Below are 12,658 nucleotides of genomic sequence, written 5' to 3' on the forward strand. Positions count from 1 at the left end.
TTAGGCTGACTGCTTTAGCGTGGTAGGAGATTACTTCTCCCGCATGCTGAAAAGATATTAACAATTAAAATGGAGGGGGGGGAGCAAGTAGCAGAGGATTATTGCAGTTTTCTTTGCCAAATGACAAGGATTTCTCTTTGTAAGTATCTTGTTTTAATGTTTGCTATTAAGTGAGGATGGTATGCATTGAATAGATATAATTATTACGAGGAAGTATATTTTTTTACAAATGTAAATATTTACATAACAGTGGTACTTAAGTAGCTTGGCCTCATACATCAGAAGGGAGTGAAGTTTTCTTCAGGCATAACACTGTGTGAAATGCGTTTCTCAAGCTTTCAAGGCCCAGATATAGTAAACAACACTTTTTTTCCTGCTTCTTTCCCCAAAGATGGGAAGAAAATCAAGGGATGCATGAGTGCCTCCCCTTCAGCGTGGGAGAGGCTGGGGGGTGTTGCAGGGGGGACAGGTGCCCCTATGGCCTTGGCCTCCACCAGCAGCACCTTCCTCCTCCTCCCCTCAGGGCAAACCTCACCCAAGGTCCCTTTACCAAGTCGCTGCATTACTGAGGTACTCCTGGGGGCTTTCTTACAAATTATTATTGATTGTGTCAATGGGAATAAAAGTCAGTAATAATAATAGCAAACCCCACTTTAGGTACTATGCAACTAACAAAACTCTCTTCTCTAAACTGTCCTCCTGAGAGAGCAGAGATATTGCAGAGAGCAGTGGGATCCTGTAACTTTTATGTTCTCCCAAAACAACTCTTACTTTTTTTTTCTTTTGATTACTAAAGTGTTTTTGAATGTAGATTGCAGAGGTATTCTACATGACCAATGCCTTTTAAGAATCTCTGAATATCTGTGAAACACTGGCTTACCTTGATCTACTCTGTTTCCATCCTGCTGATTTTTTCACACATGCTTACATTGATCTAAACTAACATTCATTTACTAAACATCTCAGCAACCAAATGAACATGTAGCAATCATAATTCCATTTCCATCACAACAGGTAGTGGCACAGTTGGCTCAAAATTATGTCCACTTTTATCCCAACTCCACACACCCAAATCCCGTTGTTATGATTTATATCAATTTATGTCTAGATTATGGCTATATGAGGGCTTTTAAAAAAAAAAGGCAAGAGAAATAAAGGTGTGTGGAGAGATGCCTACACACAACATATCTGTGTTGTCAATAAAGTTCACTTTGGATTTGTGAAAAATTACCAAGTCCCACATACAACTATTTTTTTTCATCCTTATCAGAACCACTCAAAATCTTGTTGAAGTACATAGACACAGTGACTTTTTCTTCCAAAGTTAACACAACCAAGCACAATTAACTTGCTACAGTACAATTATTCCTAGAGAATCTTCTGAGTTATTATCTAGTAACAATATTCACAACTTTTTTGATTAATGCATATTTGAAAACAATTTCTAAGATCCAGATCTTCAATTTCAGTAAATTTGCATAGTGCAATTGATCTTAGATAGACACCAATTAACAGTGTTTGAAAATTTAATTCAAGACTGAATTAACTCTGGTAACAGCTCTGGCAAATTCATTCATGTGGTCTCAGAATAGGCAACTACAATTAGATTAAAATCTAAGTACTGAAGTCCAAACGACAGTGGAAAAAAAAAAAAGACTGTGGCATTTTACATTGTACACCACCTTTAAAAAATTCAGGAACAAATATTTTATGTTCTACACCTATTTTCTTTTTAGAGAGAGAAATTCTACTAGTAGCAAAAACAATTGTGAAATTAATTTTTTTCATATCTATGCATATACACACATATAATTTCATATTTATATTAGTCATGTATCTGTAGGCTGAAGTCCCCACATCCTTTTCAGATCAGCTTTCAGACCAGTTAACTTCAGAGCACCTATTCCTGATTTATATGAGAGATGACATCAGAATTATGCCTGTCCTCATCTTTCACATGGAAAGGTTCTGGACCAAAAGTCTCATGCCAGGTGAAGATCTCAATCTTCTTTTACAGTTTTCTTGATCAATTTGAGTAGTCCCTATGTTATGTGGGGTTTTATTTCACAAAAAACAATGCAATTTTTGGAAGTCAAATAGAAGGAATACACAAAGAACATAAGCAGAATGGATTTGAGACAAAACTACTCAATTCTCATTTGAACCCAAAATGGACCAAATGAAATCTTCTCTGAAAGTATTTGGGAACAGTATTTATGTGATAGGCTTAGAAACAAACTGCCCTGTGTGGTGGATATGACAGCAGTTACTATTAACCATCTGAAAAGATGCATGTTGTGATAAAAGCTGCAGCTTAAAAAGCAGGGTGAGGGTCAGTATGTGTGAATCAAGTTTCTGTGTTTGTTAGGTTTGTCATTGCGTTAGATGCTTTGAACCTGCTAATGGTAATTAATAGCTATTAGTTATTGTTCATAAGAGTCACGTGTCTATACACAGATGCAAAAAATGCTTTAACAATAATTCTTTTGGCCATGGAAAGTGTTTTGTCCTTCTCCTAGCTCTTCCTCAACGGGCATGAACCCAGGGCCCCAAGGACCAGCATCTTGGAGGAGTCCATTATTGACTTTTCTGCTGAGGTGACCAGAGTTGCAAACCAACATTAAACTAGGAACGCCAGCTGCGGTTATTTTTTATACACTGCAACCACGCAGAGATCTCTGTGGATTCCTGAAAGAAGTTTCCTGTGTATTCTTATTGGACAAAGAGTTTAATTAATTTTCTGATTCTTTTTAGTATATTTCTAACAGGTAGAATTGCTTCTGTAATGATAAAAAATTCTGCATTTATGCTGATTAAATTGATCTAATTATTTTTCTTTAAATTCTAGAAAAAGAATAATCATTTATTCAAAGAGGAGTGAATTTGCACTCAATTCTAGTTAAAGAATAAAAGTTATAAATGGTGTGAATTCAAGAACTATATTAGGCTCTGAGACATTAAAAAATAGACCATTGCAGGCAGTCAGTAATCATCCACCATAATCATCCAAACATCCAGTAATCATAGGTAAATTACCAAGAACAGAAATTAATGCAGGACATATTTAAAATGTGTTTGGGGTTAGCTATGTTTATTTACTCATTAACAGCTCTTAACCAACTCCTAGCTCATCTTTCTTAGAAGTTTTTAATAAAAAGATTATTGTAAAGATATTTACAGTGAGGATCAATGGTGCAGAAGGATTTTAAATGTCAAGTTCCCACTGACAGTCAGTATTTTTTTTTTGTTAGGGCACTGGGCTGTAGCAACAGACACCTAGAAAAATCCAAGCCACTAACTTGGATGCTAGTCTTGGAACCAATCTTACGTCAGCTCTACAAATAATCAGAGGTCTACAATAAAGAAGAAAATGATTTTTTTTTGAAATATGTATGTATACATACTTATGCATATATGTGTGAGTGAATTTTTTCTTCAGATGAGAACAAATTTTAGATTGTTCTGGTCCTGGATGTTGTTTTTTATTTTTTATTTTCCTAGAACAATAAAAATAAATTTGAGCCATAATTACAAGCAATATCTATGTGCAACCTTTCCATATATGTACAGGAACTCAGTAAGAGAATATTTGTCCCCTTGCTCTACTGCTAGGAACAGGACATTTTATTCAGATCACCCCTTAGTTTACATTTAAATGGCTTGCTATATGGTCATGACAACAAAATATTTTCCATCTCACTCTGGGATGAGAGCTACAAAAGAATAAGTATACTTTGTTGGAGAAGAAATTCACATGCAGACTTGTTTTAGTTAATGCAGAGTGAATGTACACTAAGCATTTCCGGTAAACTGGCAAAGTCACTATCAGATAAGTACAAGGCTTTGCAAAATGGCTTAACTGTTTAAATAGTATATATTACAGATCTTACTGCTTCACTTTTCCACGCTTAATGTTTGTAATGACACTCATTTTCAATGAAAAAGTAATACTCAAAAGTAGAAAGTCACAAGAAAAGGACAAGAGCTTCTTATAGACAAAGAGTGCCAGTAATAAGAAATTCCAGATGTAGTTTTAAGTTCTTCACCTACAGGTCTAATAGCACCATCTTGGCTGGTACTAAATGCTGTTTGTTCCAAACTAAAAATACTACTGCAGGTGACAAACACCTGGTCTCGTCTCCTCTGCCAAAGTCAACACTGCAACGTGTGTGAAAAATAAAGCTCTGTATTACTTTATAGGTAGACCAAAATATTCTGATATTGCATTGCACAAAAAAAACCCACACAAAGGTATTTGATAAATCTTTGTATATCATCACTGTTCTCTATCCTGAGCACTTCAGAATTCAAATATGTGCACACATATATGATTTTTATATGTATATTCACACATGAACATGCACACACACACTTTTCAAGAAAGAAAAATTCCAAAGCATAATAGAGTCCCAAAGTCTATTGCAACACCCAAGAAAAAGAAATTGCAATACCATTGCAAACCTGCTCTAGATATTTTTTTTTACTCTGAAAGACATTTCAACTGAATATGCATTTAAAAAAAGCATGCTCTCAGCTGCCCCCAAAAAATAGCTTTGCAATTTTCCTGAGTACAGGTGAATGGAAAAGCACATATGTAATGTTTACGGCAGAAACCCAGTGATGCAGTTTGATCCCTCAGTTTCTCTAGACCACACAGTTTCTACCATATACAGATCAAAGACACAATGGGTGATTCTGTCAGCTGCTTCTGGAGTGCTGCAGGCTCATGCTGAGGTCCTTGAGACTTTATTTTATTGAGGTGCCTTAATTGCACTGAACCCTACCCAGTCACAAACATGTAGACCCGAGGCCATGTGCAGCCCATGCATTCATTGTCCAGGTGAAGGCTTCAAGATTAGGCCCTTATTCAGAATAAACTGCATGTCAAATCAGATAGGAGAAAAATTTTGTTGAGAATAAAATCGAGGCAGTCTTGCAAAACTCTTATCTTGATCTAATCTTATTTTCCATTTATGCTAACAATATAGAACAGGTAGCTTGGAGCTCTTTATCTTTTCAATGATTATACCATTCTGTATTCTGTAAGTACTTCATTGTCCTCAGTTATAAATGAGCTATAATGGAATTTTAATAAAATTCAGGAAACATTTTCTGATTCATGTTTGCTATTAAACACAAGTAAAATGAAATTTATTATTTCAGTTGGGATAATACATGTAATACTGATAATGATAGATCACCTAAGATATTAACTTCTAATCAGATGTTACTGAAATATGTTTCAGTTTATAAACACTTAAGTATTTTGTTAGGCTGTGCTCTGTTTCTTTACTGTACAACAGAATACATGATCAAATAACTAGATTTTCTGTACTGTAACATGTTTTGTTAAATTCATTCAACCAAGCAATTGCAAGTTCAAGAAATTAGTTATTTCCTATCAAAGACAATGTCCACGTAATATGTTGAGTAGCTTCTGCTTGAGACTGAAGAAAATAGAGATTTCACTTTTGCAAGCTGTAAGTTTTGCAAGAACTTCCTCCAGCTTTCTTTGTATCTTACACAGTCTATTGAAACAGACTGCCTTGGACAGAATATACCTGGAAATATTGTGCACATGCTCATTTATAGAGCATCACTTGTATGAAATACATACACATATAACATGCATATGTAACTTGTTCTGGTTTGATAATTACAGAATAAACACTGCATTTAATCCTGATCTGGTAGTCCAGGTAGTTTATTAATTAAATTTTCATTAGTCAAATTTCAATCCCATAAACCTTTATTTTAATCCTTTTCTCTGAATTTTGGCCACAGTACTGCAACTTTACTCTTGATTTATGAACATACTGTCACTGTCTACTTTGTCCCTTGGAGGGATAATTTGCAGATCAGTTATTTGACAAGTACTGGGATAAAGCCATTTCCTCTCTCTTTGCCCAGCTGTTCCAGGCAGTGAGAATAAAGGGACACTATAAACCATTTTGCCTTCCTTAAAGTCCACAGAGAACAATAGATACTGCTCCTTTGTGCAAACCTCAATCCCTCAGTCCCATATCTAGGTGATATTTTTACACCAAAGTTCAAAGGTTTGAAACAGAACTTAAAAATATCATGGCTTTTTCAGCACCAAAACTTAGCCACCTCCTTGTTTCTCTAAGACTGTATGTAATAACCCAAAAGAGAAGACCAAAATTCAGAACATGAACCAGATTCAGTGTGGGTAAAATTGCCAGGAAAATGGACACATTCAGAAATCTGCTTTACAACAAACAGAAAGTAGTTTTCCTTAGTGACTGTACATAGAGCTCACCTGGGGACAATAAGATGCAATATTTTAGATTTGCTCTTCAGAATCCTGAGAATTTGCTGAGTCTCTGTTCAAATGTTTTTCTCTTTGTAAATGTCATAGCTGACTTATTAAATGTTTATCTATTGTAAAGTTACACTGAAAAAAAAACCATATTTAAAAATTTGTCCTTTTATTTGTGGAGAAGAATCTTGAGCAACTACCCAGCACAGAAGCTGGAGCTTTTTCTCAACACTTGTCCTTGCTAAATACTGACTTTATGCTACTGTTACTGTGAAGGGTGAAAGATGTATGCTAGCAACATCATGTAAGCTATTTAAGTTTTGAGGTTGCTTTCTTTTTTTGCTGGAGTTTTAAGAGAAAGGAAAAAAAAAATTAACATTGATCAGAATGAGATAGACTGCCTATCATGTACAGCCTGAACCAGGACAATGGGTAATTTTCTTCAAGCCAGTTATAACCCTTGAAATAAGCTAGCTATAAGAAAATGCTAGGATTTTAAATATAACTGTCTCTCTAAGCACTTCAGTTTCACACTGTTCTACAATAGGAAGTGATAGCTTCATATATTGTAAGAGTCCATTTAAAGTCACTTAAAGAATTTTAAAGTATATCTCTATCTGATGTCATGCAAAAGCCTGGAAACTTCTGCAGTAGGCTTAGATAGAATGCAGCACTTCTAATACTATCTTCTCTGTAAGGTAGGGGGAACTTTGGGTGCTGAAAATCAAAGACCAAGTCACGACATCAATTCTTCGGCCCACATTATCCCTGTGTGTTTTCAGTGCACTGCTTTACAGATCCAAAACTTTCATCACCAATGAGTATTACCAAAGTATTTGCTGTGCTGGAACTATAAAAACCCAAATGTGTTAAAGAACAGTGATTCTTAAATTGGGTCAATGGTAATATTTAATCTTTAAGAGGAGAATTGATCCTTCCCAGACTGTAACCAGTCCATTCCCAAGTTAATGAGCAGAGAATATAGAACATGTATTTTCACATTTAAACTACATGGTGACTGTCAGTGTACCATCTCATGGAATTCAAAGATAAGTATTCCAAGTGGTCATCTTGTACAGCCCTGAGAGAGATTCATAGGTTTATTTGGTTGTACAGGGGAAACTGGAGAAATAAAGCATCCACTTAATTTCATTTATATTTAAACCCTGGGTAACAGAGTTTTAAGGGGAAAAAAAACAGACTACTTGCTCCTATGGGCCACTGCCTCTTGCAAAAACAGTGGGGATAGAAGGACTTGGCAGCTGCATTGTTAGCAGTTCCCAGTCCTGTGACAGGACAAGGTTTGACCATGAAAATAAAGATTCCTTGTCTTGGTGACTGAATTCCTTTCTTTGCAGAGGAGGTATGTAAGAACCCGAGAATCTCAAACCTCTGACCTGCCAGGACTCATTATGAGATGCTCCTTTTTATATTTCCCCCTCTTCAGTACCAAAGCCTCTACTCAACTCTGCCAGCAGGGTCTTGGCAAGGAAGACCCATGCATGACTGCCTGGCAGCAGACTCATGCGCTGTGATGAAGAGGATGATGGGAACATAGAGCAGGGATTACAAGGAAGCAGCATGGGCCCATGCCTACAGGGTTCCTGTTGTCCACAGCGGAGGAGCTGCAGGTGTGAGCCACAGAACTGCTTTGAGGTGTGCTTTCTGAGAAAGCAAGGCTGTGGTTTAACCCAACTTTTCCTTAGAGAACATACCTCTTTCCAGAAGAAATCTTTCTTGAGGGGTCACTGAAGAACTCAGGCTATTACCTAATGGAGTTATTTTGACTGTTGTTGACCTTTATTATGTGAATTTGTATAAATATAAGCCCTGTCTGGCTGAAAGGGCAATAGTAATGAAGTCTCCTAACCCAAGAGTAGAGAACAAAGACTGAAGATATGGTTCAATATAACTTAGTTCGAGAACACTTTTACCTATCTAAAAGTGAGCACATTTTAATGTGATTGCCTTCAAAACTAACTGGTATTGCTCTTATCATCTCCCCACTTCTTCTGTTGAAAACAAGAAATCACTGTACAGATAGTCAACAAGAAATACCTTAAAAGGTTTTTCCATATGAAGTTGATTGTGTTTAGAATGCTTAGCTAAAATTGTTCATGTAAATTATGAACCAGATATTGGTTTAAAACAAGATTTGTTTAATATGTTTTAATAGAAAATAATCAGTGTCATATATACAGTACTTCTCCATTAAAGAATGCTGCAGCATAAAAATATTTTATAGTATATTGTAAACAATTTGTGTTTACAATACATTTCCATTAGAGACCTGTGTTATAGAAGCTGTTTTTAAAATCAAACAGTAAACAGTTTTCAGTATAGAATGTGTTTCCATTAACAGTCTCTACATAAGGGAAGATTATTTAGGAAAAAAAAAATAGTGATTGTGGAGTCTCAAGGTGATATGCTTTATTTTAAGATCATATTCACATGCTTACCACAACAGGAAGAGAAGCCAGATTCCCACAGTTCCAATGAAGTAGAGCCCCACAGGATATTTGGCATATAAAGTTTCTGACCAAGGGACTGATTTCTTTTTTTTTCTCATGAGACATTTGAGATGTCAGTTGCCTTATTCTCTGCTTGATCTGTTTTTCCCTGGTACTGGCAATAGCCATAGCATAGTCTTCTGCCCTCTTAGGGATCTGAGCACAAAGATTACAGATTTTTACACAGACAATAGGGAATGCCTTCAAACAGACTTTAAGTTCATGTATTCTCATGTGGATCGCTCAAATGTAATGATTTTTTTAAATATCTAATTGTGTTAGAACTGCACTTATTTTTCCACCATATAAACAAAGGTTAGGGCTTGGGGCTTTATTTTAGCTCACAAGACCACAACATTCTTTTCTGAAACACTCAAGATTTCAAATCAAATACATTGCCAGAGCTAGCTATTTTGTGGATGGTTTTATAAGGGTTTCCTCACTCCACTTGAAAAAGGCACAGGACAGAGATGTATTGTAACACTACAAGATCCAGGAATTGATTCAGAGCTCATTTACACTTTTATAAATCAAAGAATTTCATTCAAGTCATCTTGCTATAATGATTATAAGCCATCAGGAATTAATGTAAAAAGCTAATACTTGTACCAAGAATGTGAAAAATATTTTCCAATTTGCATTTTGTTACTGCGTTATGATATTTACATGCTAAGGAGTGTATATTGTATATAGTATTAATACCTTTAAATCAATTTAATATTCAGTGCAACTACATTAATGTAATATTATGGTTAAGAATTTAAATACATAAATGCCAAGAAATTCTAAAGCTGTTTCCCACAGCAGACATAACTCAGTTGCATATAAATCTTAATGTAACTGGAGTATTAAAAATATGAAAATTAATTCATTAAAATAGGCTTTTTGGAAGATACAACATCTCTTCACTGATTGTTCCAATGACATAAGCATTTTGCTGTTCAGTAGCCACTCAGAGCCAAGCAATCTCAAATGAGTCCTGCTTCATCCAGGTCTTGTACAACTCCTACAGTAGCACAACATCACCTGCCCAGAACACTTTCGGACTGTTCATTTGTGAGCAAAAGCAAAGTTATTCTGGGTAACACCATGGTTTCAATGAGGAGTATACAACTGGTTTTAATTAATACACAGTCCTCACAAAAGTTTGGGTTGGATGAGGCTTTGAGCAATCTGGTCTACCAGAAGGTGTCCCTGCCCATCACAGGGCAGTTGGAACTAGATGATATTTAAGGCCCTTTCCAACCTAAACCATTCTATGATTCCTCTTGTTTAATTTTCTTGGTCTCCTCCTTAGTCATTCCCTACTCCTGCCCAGAGGAATAAACTTCTGCCATCAAGGAAAGTTTTGAGCTATTCCAGCAGCCAGGCACTGGATGGTATCAGCAGTTCTGCTGTTCCCACCACCACTGTTAGAACTGATCACTTTGGGAGCACAAAGTCATAACCATTCTCAGAAATGGAGGTGGGACAAATGGTAACACTGAAGACTACAGATTATTCAACCACTTCCTTTGGCTGTCACTACTCTTCATTAAGATTTGCCTGCTAATTATTTTTGCCAGTATTTGTTTTAGCTAGGGCAGGCATAAATTTTTCTGTGGTGTCTTCTATTTCTATTCAGCATGTAGGATGAAAGAGCTTCCTCACACTCAAGGACTAAGCAAAACAAGACATGATTAGTAATGTGAAAGTGAAACCCAGCAACCCTAAAAAAAACATACTCCAAAACACTTTACTCCTCCTTCAGTTCTTTATTTATAAATGATGGTGAAAGTCATACCAAAAAGAATGCCACACAGAGAAAGATAATTTCACTAACATGTCATGGATGTCCATCGACGTTCATATATATATGTATCAAAAATATGTATTCATTCTGTGAGCTTTAACATTCACACTTGTCAGTTCAAAACGTGGTCACTATACCAAATAATTAATAAGGTAATAAATAATAATGAAGCACATACTCAGAAAAGACAAAACATGGAGCAAGTACCTGATCTAAACAATGATCAGTGGCCACCCCTCACCCTTTGCAGTGAGGTAGCATGTAGTAGCTTTTTATTGATCAATTGCACTCCCTGGAATAATGTTATCAAAGGAGTTGTGAGGAAAAGAGGACTTTACAAGACCTATAAATATAACATATGTGGAAGTACATACTACACCTATCAAATTCTCTTTGGTTGTTGCTCTTGAGCACTCATGGGAAGCATTTAGAATAGGTTACGAGGGCATTCATACTTCTGCACTGGTAAGGAAAATGATCTCCAGTTATTAAAGACTTCTTCCCGCTTTAACTATGAACCTGACAGCTGTGTCAAGAGGAAGCAGAACAGTAAGAACCTGTTATAATGAAATATTTGATGGATTCACTGGAGCTATGCAAGAGAACAAAAGTTTAAAAAAAAAAAAAAGTGGAGGTTCTTATTAATATCTAGCTAAAAAATAAGCCAGAAGACACAGCAATGCATACCAGACTTTTGTGGCGATAAAAATAAAACCTTACAGTTTAGAAGCAAACTGTAGACTGTGAAGTGAAGATAAAGAAGGGACAGTTAAATACCTGTTATTTAATTAGGTTTATCCTCATAAGCAGCTATGCATAAATAGTTATAGGAAATACTGTATGCTTGCAAAACAGGAAAACAACCTACACGTATAAAAATCTATGACACATATTACAGCTTGTTGCCATACTCACAATCTTGTGGAGTTAGTAGCAGTGAGCTAACAGTAAGACAGTCGACATTTCTTCTACAGGGAATGATCATCTTTAACTGAAACCTCAGATGTACTGCTAATGGCTCTAATTAGTACGTGCATTTGCAAACAACAATTCTCTGCACAACCTATGTCATTGGTAGCATGCTTCTTTCTACTTAAATCATTATTAAAAGTATAATAAACACCCAACATAGAGTTTTAAACCAGCTTTGTGAGCAAGTTTGAAAAAACTTGGAAGCACATTTAACACATTCAAATCTAAAGTTAATTACTCATCCTATTAACAGTAAATGTTGCCTTGAAGTAAAAATCAGTCATTTATATATACTTATTCACCACGTATCTAAGGCCAAATTATTTGTGCGTGCACAGGAACTCACCAAAAGACCTTATCTCCCTCTCCGTACCATTTGATAAAATCTTTAGTTTAAGGAACAAATGTTTTGAAATCAGAAGCAAGGGTAATTGATCAGCTGTGTGAAACAGGCATCAGCTCATACATGAAAACACATGATGGGGCAAGTGAGAGACGTAACAGGAAATCTTGACTTTCGAGCTGATGGGGTCAACTCATCAGGTCGCATGCACCCAACATAGGTGATGGGATCAAGCCATCAGATCATGTGCATCTTTTCAGATTGCAGCACTCTCACACAGTGTCTTCCACATTCAGAGGAAGTCAGAAACCCTCGGTATCGTAACCCTAGACTAATGCCCATGACTACCCTAAAAAACCCTAGGAATTAACCACTTACTACTTGGATATATTCTGAAAGAGAAAATCTTGACTGTGACTGAGGAGTCTGTGTGTCCAAATCAACAAGGTGAAAAAAAAAATCAATGTTGTAAATCTAGAAGGATTGCTCAGAGATAAAGAGCTCTGTCATGCATTTTAATAGTAGGATTTCTACAAGCATTGTGTGTGTAGACCCTTACACCCTAAGGAGCCCTTCTTTACTTGGATAGGAATAGTTTATCACACTTGTCACAGACATAAGTCTTTATATATGCTTAAGCAAACCTCTTAAAGATTAAAGCAGAAAACAAAATTGAGACAATAGCCACTAATTAAAAGGAATAAGAAGTATGAGTGATTATTGCAATTCTTCCTAGGCACATCACATGGAGAGTACCTCTT

Source organism: Strix aluco, chromosome 4, assembly GCF_031877795.1.
Source record: "Strix aluco isolate bStrAlu1 chromosome 4, bStrAlu1.hap1, whole genome shotgun sequence".
Lineage (NCBI taxonomy): Eukaryota > Metazoa > Chordata > Aves > Strigiformes > Strigidae > Strix > Strix aluco.